Raw genomic sequence first — 20,974 nt, forward strand, 5'->3', positions numbered from 1 at the left:
TACACATGTATGTATACATACATATGTATACATATATACGCACATACATACACACAATGGAATATTACTCAGCCATCATCAAAAAGAATGAGATCTTGCTATCTGTGACAACATAGATGGACCTAGAGGGTATTATGCTAAGTGAAATAAGTTTGAGAAAGACAAATACTGTATAATTACACTTACATATAGAAAATAAATAAACAAAAGGCAGAAACTGATCCAAAACTACAGAGAACAAACTGACAGTTGCCAGAAGGAGGTAGAAATACAGACTTCTAGTTATAGAATGAATAAGTCACAAGAATAAAAGGTACACCATACGGGAAGTAGCGAATTGTATTCCAATAGCCCTGTGTGGTGACAGATGGTAGCTGCTCTTATGGTTTGCATAGTATCACATATAACCTTGTTGAATTACTATGTTGTACCCCTGAAACTAATGTAACATGTGACAACTATACTTCAAATAAAAAAAAATGAATGGAACTAACAAGTAGAACTTTTTGTTCCTTGGTTTGATTTTATGATCAAATATGACAGATAATAAAAAAAAAAGTATATAGAATCATATAACGCACCCCCAATGAATGGAACTTTGAAAAATATGTAAAGGGACGGGGCACCTGGGTGGCTCGCTCAGTTAAACATCTGACTCTTGATTTCAGCTCAGGTCATGATCTCACGGTTTGTGGGTTCAAGTCCTGCATTGGGCTCTGGGCTGACAGCAGAGCCTGCTTTGGATTCTCTGTCCCCCTCTTCCTCTGACCCTCCCCTCCTCTCTCTCTCTCTTAACAAATAAACATCTAAAAAACATGTAAGAGGAGTAAGTTTCTGCAAGATAAAGTCTGGCTGTGGCAGCTGTGAGTTGAGGACATGGTGGGCATAAAGATAGGAGGTGAGGGGCTAAACCAGTAAAAGTAATGGTACCTTAATTCTAACTGTTCTGAATTTACATCAGATTACTAGTCATGAGCACTCAATTTACACAAGCCCAGAATATCTAACTTAATACAAACAATACAAATAAATTTCCTTATAAATGAATGAGTGTATCATTAGTATTTATATAATCTTAATATTTTATCTAAGAATGAGAGATATAGGAGGGTTCATTTTTAACAACAAAATATACATTTTAAGAACTGTTTATTTTTCAGAGAGCATGTGCACACATGTATGAGAGGGAGAGGGGCAGAGAGAAAGGAGAGAGAGAATCCCCACTGACCGTGCAGAGCCCAACCTGGGGCTCGATCTCACAGATCATGAGATCATGACCTGAGCCGAAATCAAGAGGGGGACACTTAACTGACTGAGTCACCGAGGTGCCCCCGGTTTATTTTTTATAATTAAGAAAAATTCTTGTAGCCACTTCAGAAAATTGATGAGAAATTCTGTATGCAGATACTTATATAAAGATGTAGGGATGGAAATATGCTCCAATTCAATTCACTTATCTGGTGGAGACAGTGCTAGAAGATACAAAGATGAGCAAGACACAGTTCCTGATTCCACAGACACATGGTCTATGCATTTATTTATATTTACTCAAGCGTTAGTATTGCCCTTCCTACAAAGGTTTTGAGGCAATACCTGATAGAAGATAAAAGAAAATACTGAAGTATATAGGGACAAGGAAAAGTAGAAAACATGCTAAAAGGAAGAATCAGTATGACTGTTTTTCTATATTTCAAAGTTGGTCCAAAGTTACTGGGTACCCAGAGCAAAAAAAAAAAAAAAGAGAAAGGAAGGACTAGGGAACACACAAAGGGACAAAGACACTAGGACACAGAACTAAATTTTTTAAATGCCTTATAGAAGTAAAGACCAACTTAGTGTGGGAGTGCCTAAAACAAAGACCTGGCTTCCGATGGGGGGACCAGGGAAAACGGTTACATTCTGGGCTAGGCTTGAAGGTCAGGGCTATCCTCCACTGTAGCTACTGCAGAAAGGGTATTCCACCAAGTGCCCAGCAAGCAAGGCAGAGAGCTATGCAAGCAGGAGGCAGGTCTGGGAAGTGGAAGTAATAGAATGCAGCCCTGGAGGGGCCTGGCAGGAGCTGCAGACCCACTGGTAAATGCCAAGCTCAGTTTTATATGGTTCTGTTAAGTAACAGGTGACACTAGATGTTTGACAGGGGATGGGGGGAGGTGGGAATACAACTTTTTTCTTTCTTTTTCCTTTTTTAACTTAAGTACAAAATTCTGACACCATGTAAAGAATATACCAGAAAGGCAAAAGCCATGAGAAAGATCTGTCAGGAGGCTCTGTAATAAATCAGATGAGGGATGATAGGGTCTGATCTCTGGTCCTGGCATAGGAGAGGTAAAGGAAAGGACAAACAAGACACTCTCTGACAGGACTTAGTAAATAATTAAATGCAAGGAAAAAGGATGAGTCGTCCATGACTCAAGCCCTTAAATTCTACCTGACCAAGGACATCCAGAAGGCTGATACTGCATCTTTTTCTTAGCTTTTATTAGGACTGGTGTAAAATTAACATATACCTTTACATCGTAAATATTTTTCATCACTAATATGAAGTATAGGGAATTGATTTTCAAAAGGATATCAGATTATTAACTGTATCTTTCTTTAGAGTAAAAATGAAATGTGCTATTTCAGCGAGACCCATGATATGGACCTAAAGCACTATGGTTTTATTTCTAGCTCAGGCTTCAGCCTTTTTTTCTGTTCATTTACATTTATAAAAAGTAAAATGAGCTTTAATTTTTTATCCAGAGAGTCAAATGACCTGCACTCACTGAGTGTATTTGTATACCTCTCCCACACTGCCATGGATAATGCAGAAGTACGATCAATGCTGATGCTTAAAAATCATTTGCTGAATGACTATATTTAAAATTTGAAGTCAAATAGAAATCACCTGTTCCCCAAACCTATAACCAGCTTTTACTGATAGGATTAGACTGCCTGTTAAATGTAGGTATGTCATTGCTACTGTTCATTATATGACAATTTAAAATTTTCATCCAAAATCTATTTCCTATATAATTTACCCTCCTCACCAAATTTGGTTTTCTAAAAAATTGCTAGCTGCTATATCCAAAGCCAAGTCCTTATTAGCATTAGTGCTAAGAATTGCCATAGATAGAACAAGAAAATGTTTGGTAGATATTGCAATGCACTTACAACGTTTCCTTCAAAAGTGACATGACTATACGGTCATTATATAGAAATTTTACCTTATAATAATGTTCCTTCTTTGTGTTTTGATGGAAAACCACTGATTCTTTCGTCTACTTCTTGTTAGCGAGTGACCTGCTAATCACATACAAAATACAAGTCGAACTTTGAGATCTGGCCTTTAAAGGCCTTGATGATCTGGGTCAACTGACTTTGAAACGTAATTCCCTCTAACTTGGTCAGTGATTCCTGAAGAGTGAGGGTTTGTACCACCGGTTATGTAGATGCTGAGGAGAAGGGTCATTGGGAAGCTGGGTTTCAGGAGGACTTCATGGGCAATAAGGCAGGCAGAGTAGGGGGCAAGATAGGTTGGGGTTTCTCCTTTCTTTTCCGGATCCCAGGCTTTGGTGGCAGCTAAGCCCTGGCACGTGCAAGCATGACAGTGTGCACACAGACAGAGGTTGGCTGGGATGGTGTCCCTGAGGACTGACCTAGCTGCAGTTACTTCAGAACTAGGGGCTCTGCAAGCCTGTGGCAGAACTGGGGCTCCCAATTCTGATTCACTGACTTGGCAGTAAGTGTTTGGGTTGAGTCTGATATATGCGAATTCGAGTTTGAGTCACATAGTAGCTGAGTGCCTTGGGGTGCCTGGCTGGTTCAGTAGGCACAGCATGTGACTCTCGATGTTAGGGTTGGGTGTGGGGCCTACTTTAAAAAATTTGTAGGGGCGCCTGGGTGGCGCAGTCGGTTAAGCGTCCGACTTCAGCCAGGTCACGATCTCGCGGTCCGTGAGTTCGAGCCCCGCGTCAGGCTCTGGGCTGATGGCTCAGAGCCTGGAGCCTGTTTCCAGTTCTGTGTCTCCCCCTCTCTCTGCCCCTTCCCCGTTCATGCTCTGTCTCTCTCTGTCCCAAAAAAATAAATAAACGTTGAAAAAAAAATTTTAAAAAAAATTTGTAAAATAAATTTTTTTTTAAATAAAATTTTTTAAATAAAAAAATTTTAAAAACTGCATTTTATAGGAAAATCTATTATAATATTAACTACAATAAGCTGTTTTTTTCTAAGTATTTTTTATTCGAATTGATCCCATAAAGACGAGATAACACATTATTTGCCCTAATTTGGTTGTAAGATTATTAGTTGTCTATCAGTGGGCTGTTTCCCTTCTTTCTTAGTTATAGGTAAGTATCTCGGCAATATACGTAGCTAACAACATTTCCCAACCATCCCTGCTAGTAAAGACAGCCAAGTGAAACCTATTGAATTGGGCTTTTGGAAAAGCTATTTAAAGGGGGCTTGCTTTTGCCTCAATCTCCTCCTTTAATGGCTGGAGATGCAGCAGCCATCTGGTAATCAGGAGGCAACCTGGTGTTTTAAAGCCACACGTTAAGGGTGGTGGGGCAGAAAGACAGAAGTCTAGTACATTGATGGTATCATGAGCCATTATACTGGCCCTCAATTGCTGAACCCAGGACATTTTTCAATGGAAAAAAGAAACAAACCCTGATTCGTTGAAACCACCAGTTTATGATTGTCCATTATAGGCAGTCAAATGCAATTCCTGATTCATCCATGTATATACACTTTACAGTAGCACCTAGGTAATACTATTTGAGGGGAGATGAAAAGATCCCCAGTTTTTTCAAACACACTTTTTTCCTTGGTATTATGAAGTATATATTTACTATAAAGTGTATCATGCCAGTATTCATTCTTTGGAAATAGGGATTAAAAGCATTCGTTAAAATGCAAGTGTTATCTGAGAGGAGTTACACTTTAAGCTCTCAATATAATTGAATATCTTGTTGTGAATTAATTTATTAATTAACTTCCATGATTGGGTAGGTCCCAAGGGGATGGAACATAAAGACAGATAAGTTTGAAGACTAGTCCAGAAAAGGAGCAATGTCAGGCTACTATAGTAAGAATCACTACTCCCTTATCTAGTGCCCTGCCCCCCACCTCCTGACCTCCATCCCATGACACAGTTCCCACCCCAAAAAGACTGATGGGCAGCCTTAGAGGTAGAAAGCACAAGAAACAAAAGGAGATACAGAACCTGAAGGCAAACTTCTATTACTCTATTATGTAAGGCTGCCACAACCACCCCTCTGTATGGGAGTACTTTACCCTATAAAAAAACTCCACAGTTAACTAATAAATAGCACTGGTAGATTAGTCATTCAGCTGATAATTGAGTCACTTCTCTATCTACCAACTGCTGTGAAAGAAAGGACAAAACTTGTGTCAGGGAGCAGCTAAAGCATGGGACCAGTTCAAGGGGACTAGATTTACCTAAAGTTTGATCTAGTGGACAACCGATCATTTCAGGAACTCAAACACATCTCCAAATGCTTGTTGTTTTCCAGGCTCTGCGCTAGAAACCAGAGATTTGGCAATGATGATGATAATGTCTTGTCCTCAGAAAACTTAGCAAACTTCTACAGCACATGGGCATGTGAGTAAACCACTGCAATACACTGTGGTGTATGTGATACCACAAGTGTATGCAAAAGTTGAAGTAGGAGAACAGAATTCACTGTAAGGATACGGGAAGTGTGATCAGGGAAAGCCTCCCAGAGCAAATGATGCCTATTCAGTGTTTTCAAAGATGAACAGGATTTTGCTAGGAAGATACAAGGAGATATACATTCCGGTCAGAGGGAACAATGCACAAAAAGCTGGAGATAATGAAGAAGCTGGAGATAATCAAGTGGCATGTTTGAAGCATTTCAAATATTTTGCTATTTCTGTAGCATCAAGTGCTGAGGAAGAAGTAAAAGAAAGGGAATTGAGTAGAGCCCAGATCAGGAAGGGCACTGAATGCCATGCTAAGCAGCATGGACTTTCTCTGATAAGTAGTCACTGAAACAGACTGTGTAAGATTGTGGTGTGGTGAGATTTATGTTTTAGAAAAATTGCTGTTAGCTGTCAGTTTGGTAGGGAGTGAGGCTGGAGGAAGAAATATCACCTAGGAAACCTCAGTAATAATGCAGATGACAAGGGATGAGGACGTGCATTTTGAGTGGCTCTTCTCAGCATCTGTTATGTGGAGGGCAAGGTAGGAGGAGAAGGGAGAGCATAGGGAAGTTTAAAATCTTTCACTTGGATGGCAGTGTTCACTTTGGAAAAGTCACTTTTCACCTGCCCTCCTCATTTATAAAATACACTGAATATGCATGTTCTCTCTGAATTCACTTGTTTTGAAGTTTTAAAAATCTGCTAGAGAGTTCCTACTAAATGAACCAAAAACACGGGTAAGGAGGATAATCCAAATTCTGCTATAGGTGGTCTCTTAGCTTTCAGAATAAGCCCTATCACTTTGTAAGAGACTACTTTCTCCTTTTTATTAAAATGAAAAGCAGGCAAGATGAGAATAGAGTGTGCCCTTTTCTATCTTCCTCCAATGTGTGGATAAATGAGAAAACATACTAGAAGCACTTTGAGCTTCCAAGAATTGTAACTATATTATGATATCCCTAAGAACTGGGTTGTGGTGGGATGGTCAGCAATCAGCATTGTGCAGAACATCCAAGCATAGAATTAACATAGCTCTGGAGTTCTTTGAATTAATAAGAAAGCTGAACTATGGTTATGGTTGCCAGATCAAATATAGATGACTTTTGTAGTCTAAGTATGACCCAAATATTGCACGGGACAAACTTATGCTAAAAAAAAATCTGTTGTATATCTGAAATTCAAACTTAACTGGGCATCTTGTTTTTTTTGTTTTTTATTTGCTACATCTGGAAGTCCTAGTTATGGTAGTACCTTAAGAGAAAAGAGTTGGTTCAATTAATGACCGATTTATCTGATTTGTGGCATTTTGCCTTCTTTTTTTTTTTAATTTTTTTTTCAACGTTTATTTTATTTTTGGGACAGAGAGAGACAGAGCATGAACGGGGGAGGGGCAGATAGAGAGGGAGACACAGAATCAGAAACAGGCTCCAGGCTCTGAGCCATCAGCCCAGAGCCCGATGCGGGGCTCGAACTCACGGACCGCAAGATCGTGACCTGGCTGAAGTCGGACGCTTAACCAACTGCGCCACCCAGGTGCCCCCATTTTGCCTTCTTTTATGCAATTGGAAATGCTTTAGCTACATATGAGGGAATAATGAAGCCCAAAACAAAAATGACTGGTAAGTTATAAAAACTTTCCCAGCAATACCAGGAATCTCTTAAACACTGTGCCATTTAAAACAGCAAGGAGCGGAGCATCCACTCCTACCTAATGAAACAGTATATTAACATTAAAAAAAAAAAAAAAAAAAAAGAGTAACGTTCATTAACATATTGCAAATACTCCAACTTCAAAGACAAGTATTTCTGTAGAGCCAACAGCCCATAATAATATAGAGGCATAAAAACTTTTCTAAAGGAGTAACACTTAGAAAAAAAAATTAACAATACTTTTCGTGATAAATGACAGAAAAGACAACCCCACCAGCACCAAAAACAGTTTTTCATGCTCACGGAGGTCTTACTAATATGTCCTCAATTGACTGCCAAAAAAAAAAAAAAGGATGACACGGCCATCTTTGGAATCCAGGGCAAGGTGGAAAGCCCAGCTGTCCAAATCTGGGAATCTTGCAGCGTTTACACTAAAGCGTTGAGCTATTTTTTTATGCACTTTCAGCTCTTTTTTTTATTACTTCCACACCTCTGTCCTCATTAAGGCACACATATAAACTGGGAGCTACTTATAGGATAGATAACCAAATAGTCTGCTGGTGAGATACAGACCTCCACCTTGCATGCATATCAGCTGGAGAAAAAAGAGCCCTTATTCATCAAATTTAAAAAGCACTCTCTCATTTCATGCTAATTGTATGGTCCTTTGCATGATGTACAAAAGATTGCCTAAGAGGAAAGGCATTAAAAAGAAAACTACCAGTATTGGAGGGTTTTTTTTTTTTTGGAACAAGATTAACTTATTATGTTTTTAGAGAAATCAAATGACTGACTAATTCAAATATTACATTTATCTTCACAGAATGACCTTTATAGGTTTTATTATTATCAACGCCTATTCAATGGCCTCTCTGCCTAACATAATGTGACCTCATTCTACTAACCTCAGTGCTCCAAAACGTTTTAGGGTGGTGTCAAACAGTTCATAAATTAAAGATTTTAAAATAAAATACACACAGCTCTTCTATGATTTTTTCCCCCACAAAGGAAATAGTTAAATCTCACTGGAAAAGAGGCTGATTATTAATAAGTGCCTGTGTCCCAGCTCTTACTACATGCAGACTCTGCTTCGGCTGGTTTCTTATAAAAGCACAGTATGAAAAATTCATTTTTGGTTACAGATATTATCATCAGTAATAATATGTAATGATATAATAAGTGACAGAATATTAGCCAAGGGTTGTAAATAAGATGATAAGCCATGATAACTTATGACATACCATCATTTATAGTATATGGTAATATATGAATTGGGTCTTTGAAAACCTGCGTTTAGATTTATGTTACTATAAATATCAACCAATTATTAACGACGTCAAAGCCCTCAGGGGAAGAAAGGTGGAAAGGAGAGAAACAGTAGGTGCAGTTCATTCACTTAGGCTGTGTGACAACAAAGAGGCATTTATTCCTTCCATAACTATCTATCGATTGCTATCAGTCAACTGAACAGGGTTGGCAATTCCAAAGAACAGCTGCTTCAACCTGCAACCCTTGCACGGAGCAAAAGAATAAATGGGCTTCCCAAACTGCCCCCAAAATGGTCTCTTCAAGATGTTAAAAATCTGAATCAAATATGTTGCTAATAACCAATATTAACTATACATATTAAAGATTTTTTTTAGCCTAGTAGATGAGCATAGTCCAGTCAAATTTAAGGTGAACCATATATGTGATTTTCAGTTTTCTGGTAACCATAGTAAGAAAGTTAAAAGAAAAAGGTGACATTAATTTTAATATTCTTTTTTCAGCCCAGTATATCCAGATTATCATAGCAACATGTACTCAACATAAAATATTATTGAGATACTTGCGATCTTTTTTTCATGCCAAGCCTTTGAAACGCAGTATATACTTTACACTTCTAGCACATCAGAATTCAGAATAGTCACATTGCAAGTGCCCAATAGCTACATGTGGCAAGTAGTGACCGCCATTAGGAAGTATACTTAAAATTTCACAAACTAAGGAAAAAAAAAAGCCTTGCTCTTAATTACTACCTAATGTTTTCCTGTGAGTCCAATCTCAAGCCACTAGAGAAGTTACTTGTTCTTTGTGTTAATGAACACAGTGAAAACACAAACTATACCACTAAAAACAAGGATTGAATCCTAAGAAGGTCATGCTCAATTTTCACTAATAACAAGTATTTATTTATTAAACTACTTGTTTTTTCCCTGGCCGCATTTCTGATCCTGCCACAAATTTCAAGAGTTTTATTTTTTTCTCTGAGGATCTAATTATTAGCCACATCACCCTATATTCAGTGAAATATCCACATCTTTACCATTTGGTCTTTGAACAAAGTAGTGTTCCAAATAGTAAATTATGTAATTTCTAAATCCGAACTGGTTATGACTAATTGGTAAGAATCATGGAGTTTCCTCATGAAAAGAGTTCCAAAAAATCAAGAAAAGAATAACTAAAAACAAATGACTATCAAAATACACTAAATTCCAGGCTAACAAGCTCTTGGCCCTTATGAAACTACAAAAGACAGCTTAAGGGCTTGCATGCTAAACTGAAACCCAACAGACCATTTTAAAAAGCTGAGGCAGGGATGATCATTAGTAGAAAAATAAGTGACAGAGAGGTGCCAGTATTTAATCCTCAAATCTGAACATTCAAAATTTACAAGGCGTAATATTTTTTTTTAAATGCCAGTTGAGTTTTTTTTTGGTCTCTCATTTGTTGTTAGACAATTTTAATTTCAAGTTTGGGTTTTGATTTGACTGACAATTGCAGGCAATATATTAGGAACCAAAACCAAAAGGTTAATAGAATTATAAATTTCATAATCAACACCTTAAAAAAATGAGATGCACACAGAATACACCTTTAAATCACTTATGAGATTAAGTAATACCTCAGAAAAAGAAAACATTCTCACATTATGCTTTCATCTGTAATTTATATGTAATTTAACCTTATACTTCTCATAATAAATCATTTTCCAATCTCATACTCTCCCAGGGTACCACCTTTCTGCATTAGTAAAACTCCTTAACACTTAACTTCTTAAGGAAAGCAGTGGTTAACTGATTCATTTGGTTAATTGATGGTTGGTCCTAAAATTGGCTTGAGTGACAATTACTGCTGAAAACACAGTTATAGCCTCTAATCCTGGGCTTCAGTTATGGTCAACTGTCTTACATGAGTTTGCAACGATGAGCTTTTAGAAGTGCAATATGATTTTTTTTTTTTAACCACAAATCTTCAACAGAGTAATTATCCAGAAATTTTAAGACATGGAGAGCAATGTTTAACAGAGTTTTGTTCAAAATAGGTGTTCATGAAGTATTTATTGAAATAAATGAAATGGTCTGATATTTCAAATATGCTCTTTGGTAAGAAGCTAGGGAATTATAACTTATTAACCAGGCTAATCAGGTTTTATTGAGGCAATGATAAAGATACCAATGCCAAGTTACTAATAGGATGTTTTGGTGACTAAATAACCTTAGGTTAGAATCTGAACCCATTTTTCTTTCAGAGCAAAACTGCAACTAAGCTGAAAGCACACAATACTGGTTTTGGTTCTCAGTGTTGACAGGCATGAGGTGAAGGTTTAAAAAACAAAAAAAAGTAACACCCATGGAAATTTATCCAGCTAAAAATGGTACACCTCTTTCTGATCTGCTTCAGTGGCCCTTCTGCACAAGTGTGATTTCTGCCCAGCATGGTAAGAAACTGTAAATCACAACGGGGCAAGGCCAGGTAATGATGGGGCACGCGCCTCCGAGCCATTGGATTTGGTTCTGTAAGCAGCTGAAGAGCCCCTGATGTCATCAGGTAAGGCAGCTCCGTGGTCAGATCTGTGGGCAAATGGACTGAATGATGGCAAAATCTGAAGATAAGGAGGCCATTTCAGAAACTCTTCTCTGCAGTCCGTGTGGGAGATAATCAAGTCTGAATGACTGCAGCTGTGGTGGGGAGGTAGTGGAAAGGGCAGGTGAGGTAGAAACAAAATGACTTGGTGACCAACTGGCTTTAGAGTAGAGGAAGAGGTAGAAAAAGTCAAGGATAATTCCCTGGCTACTGACTTGAGAAGATACCGGTCTCCATGTCACATCATCCTATCAGCTTCCAATTTTGAATTCTGGCTTCCTGAGAATGGTCACTGGGGCTTTGCCATATTCCCTTTGGCCTAAGGAATGTCCCTAGGGGGTACTGACTCTAGAGGCAGAAACACAGAGGCAGCAACCACCAGCTGAGTGGTGATGATGAGAGGGAAGCACCAGCCTCGTCTATATAACCTTCAGCAACCAGCAGCTCTTTACATGATGTTCAGTTTAATTCGGTACACAAATAATTAGGTCAAATGTAGTTATTATGGACCCCGGTAGTACAAGGCACTATGGAAAATAAAAGCCAAGTGCAAGAGCAGGTTTCTTGAGAGTTATACAGGAAAGCCATGCAGTGCAAAGCAAAGATTTTGTGGTCAGGTGCAAGTCTGACTTCTGGCTCCATTACTGTCACTGGTTGTGTGACCTTGGGAAACTGATATCCTTGACACTTGATTGCCTCCTCAGTGAAATATATAAATAATATAGCCCATCTCATCTGTAAAAATTAATGAGATATATATGTAAAATTCCTACCAGCACCATGCCTAACTTACCATAGGTTCAAAAGGTAATAATAAAGTAAATATCCTTCTTTATTTCCCATCCCCTTTGACTACTCAAAGACCTCTAGCCTCCAATAGAGTCTAGTTATCACCAATGGGTATTTCTCTCTACATCCCTCACTCCCATCTGCACCGATGTCTATTGTTAGAAAAATGAAGCTACTAAAAGCAAAATAGGATGATATCTATATCAGAGAGTGTTGCAGTCCATCCAATATTCACCTTTCCTTTCCTCCTCATTAATGAGTGCTGATTTTGCTGGGGGTAGCAAAGTACCAAGCTAAAAACATGTTCCAGGCTCCATTGCCATTAGGGGTAGCCATGTGACACATTAGGGCCAATAACTCTTGCTAGAGAGGTTTTGGAAAGTTTCTGGTCACAGGCACTTTTTTTCTTAATGTTTACTTTTTCACTTTTTTGAGAGAGAGAGAGAGAGAGAGAGAGAGAGAGAGAGAGAGAGAGAAAATGAATGAGGATACCAAACAGGGTCCACACTGTCAGTGGGGAGTCCAACTCAGGGCTCCATCTCAAGCACCATGAAATCATGAACTAGACCGAAATCATGAACTAGACCGAAATCAAGAGTGGATGCTTAACTGATTGAGCCACCGGCACTTTTATTCTCCTTTCACCATCCTTCCTTTCCCCAACTTCCTGGAAACTGGATATAATGGATGGAGCTGCGAAAGCTATCTTGCAAACCATGAGGAAAAGATCAAGATTCATAGGACATTGGCCTTGATATGCTTGAGTTCCTAAAACAGTGCCTCCACCACCTTCCAAGAGCCTTGTCATTACATGGGACAAATAAAGCCCTAAATTTAAGCTGCTGCCTTTTAGGTGTCTATAACTTTCATCTGGGCACGATTCCTGATTTAATCCCTTTAACCTTACTTTGGCATGATTTTCAAGGCATTAGCCATAATTTCCTTCCAATTGAAACATTTAGAGGGCCCAGTATATGTCAGACACGGTGCATATAGACATATAAATAAAAATTACATATTGACTCATCTAATGCTTACAAAACCCTGCAAGGTAAGTATCTCCACTCCCATTTTACAGCAAAGGGACATGAAGATCAAAGAGGCTAAGTATTATCAAAGGTACTGGTATATGGCAAAGCCAAGATCTAAGCTCGAGGTCTGGTGATACAGCTCATGTTCTGGCAGCTCTCCATGCTACTGCAGGGGTCCTGTGAATCTGCTACTGTGAAGAATGACCCCAAAGACAAGATCTCTAAGTCAGGTAGTCACTCTTCCTAGGTCTTCCATACTTGTATTTAAAATCTGGTAAACCATCTAAAAATTATATCTAGAGCATGAAGAAAAAGTGTGCAGAAGGAGGCCACAGAAGTGGTTGATGGGGCAAGCAGGTTGCAGGTGCCTAAGGTACCCTCTGCCTGGAAGCAGCTGGACAAAGTTACTGATCTGGCAAGGAGGCTCTTTTTACCTTTATCCTCCAGTCAACAACAATCCTGAAGAAATCACACTGACTGGACATCAGTGTGTGAGCCCGAGGCATGGGAGAGACGTTAAATAAGTGCCCTGTGTCCATATATCCTCACAGTAAAAAGCTCATGTATAATTTTATCACATATTTTAAAAAAGAATAAAAAGAAAATTGAAATTGTGTATGTGTGCATATATATCTCTTATAACCTAGAAAAATAAAAATCACGCAGAAGAGATAGACTTATATAAGTGTTGCATAAATATATGTGTGCAAATTTTAACCCTTTTCTCCACCCAAGGAATCTGAAACAGCCAAAAAGATTCAAAATAAATTCAAAGATCATGCCCAGGAAAAATACAGGAGCCTAGAGAAGAGGAAAATAAAGTATGCAGATCATATCCTCTAGGGTCCTAAATAATTACTAAAACTAAGCTGTAAATTTAGGTCTGAGCTTCCCCCTGCCAAAGGAAAACAGAAAAAAATGATGAGGTACAGACTTCACAATGGTCCTGAGAAAAGGGAATATTACCACCTCAGGAAAAGCAAAATATTTTCTACGGATATAAAAGCAGTAAGAAACCAGAAAACCTAAGTGGGACTTGACGCAGGGGAGACTATGTGACGTAGTAGACAATGTCTTAGTAATTCCTTCATAATAAATGTTATAGTGTATTCCACTCAAGTTTCTCACAGAGTTATTCAGTCAAGGTGTAAAACCATTCAGGGAAGGCAATCTCTGCAGGACTAAGGCAATGAGATAGAAATATACTCTGATGGACCGGCTGGATCTAGTGATGATAGACCCAGAATAGCTAGATGAAAAAATAGCATGTTCTCACAATTAGTCTCCAACCAAAACCAGCTTAATAAGTAGGATTATGCAACAGTTTGCACACTCTTTTCAGTTCCAAAGGTCTGAGAAAGTTTTCATAGGCTTTTTATTACTATGGAGTGGGCACTTCAGTCCATTATCACTGTGCTCTCAGGTATAGTTTATGCCAGTCTTCTCTCCTTCTCCAAGTGGCATAACAAGGCAGAGAAAATGTGGGTTGTTTTTATTAAAAAAAAAAATTATGGCTTTTGGCTTTTACATTAGGGGTTTCTAGTACACAGACTTTCTATTATATAACTGGTGTTAGAGAAAATTTGTGAAATCACACCCATAATGATTTCTTAATTTAAAAGCAATGTGTAAAAGGTATGTTCCTAAGGATATGACATCCCCAAAGTGGACATTAAACAGTCCTTGAATGGGTGGAAATTCATGTTAATTATTGACCAGGGTAGAAGAACACAGAAATTCATTAAAAAAAAAAAAAAGAAAAGAAAAGAAGACATGTAAGGAGCAGTGCCTGCTAGGTCTGGAAAGAAATGTAAAAATTGACATAAACTTAGCTGAGCTTCACTAAAGTGTAAATTTTTTCTGTGTCTTCATATTGGTCCGTCCTCAGTTAAGTGTATTTACAACAAGAATCCTCAGTAAGGTACAAAGGATAATATTCAGAAAATGCCAACTAGACCAAATACGTATCTGCATGCTCCTTTTCCAATGCAAAAGAGCCAGATGAAATTTGTCTTTCAAAAAAGAATCTCTGGTTGTGTAAAGACCACATAAATATGGCTGGGCTTTAATTTAAACTCCCTATATAGTCACAAGAAGTTACAACTGTAACATGAACCGAAGGAGGAAAAAATAAGGACCATTTGTTCCTAATTAAAAAACAGGGGATTAGAAAAAAGATGGCTATGGGAAATAGGGAACAGTTGTTCTCCCAACATGGACCTCTCACCCTGCTGATTTTGTGGTTTTTAAAACTATAAAAGTGGGAAAACTGGAAAAATGACAACAAAATAACTACCAAAGTATCAACAGAATATCTTATCTGCTTTTTAAAAAATATTTTCTAATTTGGAGATGAACAACTAGATTCGCTAAGCAAAGAAGTATTTCCACATTTTGCCTCTTCCTCCTCCACATATCTAATAAACATACATTGGATCGGACGTGGCTCCGTGCAATGCAATGACAAGGTTCCAGTTCTCTGATTCTAATTGCAATCAATTGCAATAAATCAGCAGAGGAGGCAGATGGTTAAAGTTCTACAACTTTAACAAACTAAGATCGGTGAAGTTAAATAAATATCATTGTGGTCACTTTAAGCTACCTAGCCTCATCAAGCAGAGCTACAAAAGCAGCAGGTTAGCGGGTTTCTGGCAAGGAATAATTGGTGCTGAGCAACACACTGTGTACATGAGCAGAAACATTGCGTAAAACTCCCATTACTGGCTTACCCACACCATATGTGCATTTTGGATGGAAACAGGGGCAGCTCTCATACACCTCACATAGTTTGGCCTTACTGACTAGGATGAATGAACATTATGTTGCAGTGTGTTAGTTAACCCCAATGGAAACCAGAAAACGTCAGAATTGTGACCTTTCAGTTATAATTTTTTCCAGTGAAACTGAAATTAGGACAAAGAGGTAGTGGGAAAAAAATATACAAATTTGAGGTTCTGGAAAAGATCTTTACAAACTCTGATAAACATGCATCAAGTTAATTCATCTTGCCAGTGTTCTGGGCAGTCAACAACCTATGCTAATCTGATCGTCTAATATAAAAAGTTTATAGATTTTAAGAAATAATACAGGGCTTAATTTGTTCTTTACCAGTGGCCCAAGACAGATCTTAGAAGCAAGAGCAAGGATGTTGGAAGCCGTTTTTCAGTTTGATAATTTACCAACAGGGACTATTGGACTATTCCTTTCTAACAAGTATAAAAGCTTAATCAATCAATGCCTAAAATCTTCATAATGCAGCAGATCCCTACCTTCCCGTCCACACACCCACACACCATCATCATAGCAGTAATACAAAGATTGGCATTTGGTGGCAAAATTCCAATTCACTTTCCCAAGAAGTCAAGACCCAGGACTTCCGGGGGCGGGGGGGGGTGGGGAGGGGAGGGAACCTCACATACCATATCTAATTCACCTACTTCATTGACTAAGAACTGAAGTTGAATAGAACCTTAACTTGTCCTTGATCAGACATTTGGTAAGCAGAAGAGGCTCCCCAAAATGTACTTTCTACTATATTATTGCAATACAGTAATTCAAATGAAAATAAAGAGAAAAATTCACTCTACAAAATCTTCTTCCCAAAAGGTGTTCTGTATAGGGGGATGAACACATGGGGGATGAACACACTGAAGAATTAAATTTACCAGTTAAGTGACTGGTAATCCAACTGTGCTTCCCTTCCCCGTCAATCAGATATTTGGAAGGGTTTTATATTAGGGGAAACGAAAAACAAAGATCCTTGCACTCATCTGATAAAATTATATTCTCAAAAACTATTATAAAGGGAGAAATTAAGATCTTCGACTAAGAGTCTCGACATCATAGAAACAAAGAAACAAGGTTTTTAGACAAATACATGTTTAAATGAAGAGCCCGCAACATGTTTTAGGGGGAAATACGACTTTATAACCAATACAATGACATTGACAGGTTGATCAATGAGAAAAGTTGGGGTCGTGTGACTTCCAATGAGATGTGAAGAATAACCTCCAAGTCACCTCACTTCTCTCCCTGCTGGAAAGGCCCCTGAGTGAGAGGACAGATGTTTTGACAAATCGTGATCAGATGTGGTGCTCTGTGATCAACTAATTAAGGGATCTTAAACCTAAATGAGCCAAGGCAGAAAAGTACCAACATATCTCCTGAAGATCATCCTCAGTAGCCTACTCCATTGTTTTTATTGCCGTTTAAAATAGTTCTTCTATTAAGCAAAAACTGCCCTTGAGTAAATACATTGTTTCCTCATCACCAACCTATCATTTAAAACAGAAGATACACTCATTATAGACAATTGGAAAATAAGAACATTGGAAAGAATGATTTCTCTCCTGTATCTATCATCCCAAAGGCAACTCCTCTTAATGCTTTTATGTCCCACATCATCTTTTTCTGCACAGCTTTTACATAGCAGCAATAACACTGTATATACAATTTTGTACTTCATATATTTAACTGAAATAATGAAACCAAGAGTCTCTATTTTTTATTGAAGAATAATCATCAATTGCATGTATGAAAACTGAAAAATAGTCCATTGAATGAATTGCCATCTTTTTTTACACATAGACCTTCTTGTGGATTAAAAAGACTATTTTCTTAGAATAGAATCCTGGAAGTGGAATTACTGTCAAAGGATATTAATGTCTTTATGGCTCTAGATACTTATTGCCAAAATGCTTTCCAAAAATGGTTGTACCAGTTTAAACTGCCTTCAATATCAATACTCATTATATCCGTATTTGGACTATGTATGTCTTGCAAGAATAAACATTTTCATAATCATCTTTATAACCCCAGTACTTTAAATTAATAAAGTTAGATACTATGTTATACTAGAAAATTCTTAAGGCTGAAATCCTGACATCTGGTAGAGAAAAGTATGTAAAACTCTTTTTGAGAATCACTCGCCCCAGTCTGTCTCCATTTTCCTGTACCACACGACCCCGATTCTTTTCTACACAGAATCCAGTTTTTAATGGGATAATCTTACTCCCCTTTTAAGAAATGATAGCCAAAGTCTACATCATATGGAATCTACAAAGCTCAAGGCTATTTTCATTCATTTTAATGACTATCTGAAATAAAAAACAAGAAAATTAGTCCCTATAGAATCAGAAGGCTCCTCCAGTTCTGTTAAAAGACTTAAGGGAAGCACAAAAACACATTAGAAGAAAAGTGGACATGTTTCATTAATATGTGCATTCCATGCCTATTTCAACAACAACAACAACAAAACTTATGTTTCCTAAATTACTGAATGGTGAATTCCAGATGTAACTCAACTATTTTCAAATACACAAATTAAAAAAAAAAAAAAAAAACACAAATCCACTGTACTACAGTGGAAATGTGCTGAACAAAGTCCCCCAAATCTTTACTTTCCAGGGATTCTAGTATTATGCACTCAACAATTTTAGCAAGCATTTTGTTGTTGCTACCTCAATTACTGTTTTGCAACTGCTGCCTATTAAATTTCCTAGCACAAATTGGCTGTAAGATTGTTTTAGGTCGTCATTAAGAAATTTATATTAAATATGCAATAAGCTACTTCGGTTAAACAGAAGTTGGGGGGATATTAGTGTCACAGTTTATTATAATAAATAATTTTTGTGTCTTCTGTCAGCATAACCACAGTAGTATCTCAGTACCACCAGCTGATAATAATCTTTATAAATCCTACTTTGCAGCTATGCCATCTGTTAGTTATTATTTTATATGTGTTTCCATATGCATATGTGAATTAGTTGTCACTCAAGACAAATATATAAATAGAATTGCGGTTTTGTGGGGAGATTTTTATCGGCTTGTTTTTGTGTTTTGTTATCTTTAGGCCAGTGCACTAAATAAACATATTCCTCAGTCTTGGAAACCAAAACTAAATTCAAATTTTAAAATAATTTTTATAGTACAAATAAATTTAAGTTCAATACACACTTAATCTAAAAGAATCTATTAAAACTAGGTTGAAATTAAGAGTCACCAAAACTGGAGATGATTAAAGAAACTGAAACTTACATACTCATAGCTCTCAAAATATACCTACAAAACCAAAAAAGAATAGGCCCACTAGAAAAATAAGTAGCTAATATGGTTCCAGTTTTCACAACACAGAACACTTTCCATGATTGAAGATGAGAAAATAATGACTAATTACTTGCTTATTTGTAATGTTTATTCCCTGAAAAGATCAGAATGACAAAAACTCAAAACAGCAGCCCCTCCCTCCACGAATCTGTGGATTTATACCCCTGAGCTGTAAGTAATAGGCTCCTAGACTGGCAGAAGGTAATAAGTAGCCATAACATCATTACAACTCATAACCAAATTTTACCCAGAAAGGCAACAAGATAAAAAAAAGGAAAAAAAAAAAAAAAAAAAAAAAAAAGAAAAAGGAACAGAAGGAGGTGGATAATCCTCCAATTGGATAATTAGTTCCAAATTATAACTCTTTCCCCAAGTGCTAGAGTCTAATGACTTTAATTTTAATGAACCCAAACCTGGGTTTATGGGAGCTCAAGCTCTACACACCAAAAACATGATGAATTCTGTTAAAAGTTACCAGTGGTTCTTAAAAATAGAGACTAAAGCACAACTTGAGAGTAACCACGTTTGGTGACTACATGGTTTGATATCTCTTTAAGTTACGCTATTTTAGGTGATGATACTTTGGGATCATATAGAGAGTATGCCAAGGTAGAAACAGTAGTAACTAAAGTCATCATTAAAAGGAACCTAAAATATTTAGGGAAGGGGACTGAATAAGACAAGTATACTGAGAAATTAATGTTTTTCTGAAATGAATGCCTTATTATTTTCAGTTCACAAAGTAAAAAGTCCCACTAACTAATGCAAATAAATACGCTGCCTTTCATAGTCTTTTGTGTAAATGTATCAACATAGCTTATAATCCAAATCTGTAAAAATTCACTTATTGATGTCCAAACCACACCCCCTTTTTGCAAATTATATTCCACCTAGATGCTAGAGTCCTGATGTCGGGAGAGAGCTGTATTTGGAGAGGGAACACATTTTTTAAGTACACTTGGGCTATGAAGCGTAAGGAAAAATAGCACACACTACTTAACAAAATATTTTAACTACCATTAAAGCTACAGTACAGCATAGGCCGAGTTACATTCTTTTTTAACCCTTTATCATCTATCATTGAAATGCCTGTGTAGAAAGTCGTTTCATACTATGATTTGCTTCTAGATTTCTGAAACTTTTTTTTTTCAAGTTTTTACTAAAATGTTCTTAAGGATTTTATCAAGGAATATCACAGGAATTTATCATATAGGAATTAACTGTAGAAATAGTAAGAAAAATTAGTTCATGGTTCAATGCTCATCTAGTGCATTAGGCCTCCCTAATATTTCTTCCTTCACTGAAATCTCACTTACCTTTGTAGTTACGGAATTTATGAAATTTATTTATTCCATTTTATATTATAGTAATTGTTCGGGTTTTCTAATTTTCCATGAATAGATTGAGAATTTCTGCTTCTATAGCTGAGAGTCATAGTTGTATTTATCTTTATAGTCTCTCCACCCCAGGCCCAACAATTCCTTGAGAATAGCATGCAATCTCGATGTTTATCTGAACTCACCAGAAAACCTATTTTGATATACTAAAAGCCACCCTCTCCAAAAGGTCCTTAGGAAAGGGAGTTCTATTTTGGCAACTATAAGTCTTATTTTTAGACATTATGGAACCCATACCAATTTACCAAACATTCTCATTATAAATAATATTTCAACATTTCTTATATAGCCATTAAAAACTAAAAACTAAAATGAGAATCCTTCCTGTGAAGGTACAATAGTAACAATTTCTTAATCAGACGTATATCTTTTTTTTTTAATTCTTATTTATTTTTGAGAGAGAGACAGCATGAGCAGGGAGGGGCAGAGAGAAAGGGAGACACAGAATCTGAAGCAGGCTCCAGGCTCTGAGCTGTCAGCACAGAGTCT

General features: G+C 37.3%; 1 protein-coding gene and 1 long non-coding RNA gene across 2 annotated transcripts in view; one reads left to right on the plus strand and one right to left on the minus strand.

Annotated features, from left to right (window-relative positions):
- The window catches only part of LOC147583249 (uncharacterized), a 208,609-nt gene that overhangs the window by 146,976 nt on the left and 40,659 nt on the right, over positions 1-20,974 (plus strand). The window contains exons 2-3 of the long non-coding RNA XR_015246804.1: positions 5,517-5,605; positions 10,981-11,127. This is a non-coding gene — a long non-coding RNA (uncharacterized LOC147583249). The remainder of the gene's footprint in view (positions 1-5,516; positions 5,606-10,980; positions 11,128-20,974) is intronic.
- Positions 1-20,974, minus strand: part of UMAD1 (UBAP1-MVB12-associated (UMA) domain containing 1) — a 223,378-nt gene that overhangs the window by 53,633 nt on the left and 148,771 nt on the right. The window lies entirely within an intron of this gene.

This window comes from Puma concolor, chromosome A2 (genome assembly GCF_028749965.1).
Source record: "Puma concolor isolate L17-30 chromosome A2, mPumCon1.1.hap2, whole genome shotgun sequence".
NCBI lineage: Eukaryota > Metazoa > Chordata > Mammalia > Carnivora > Felidae > Puma > Puma concolor.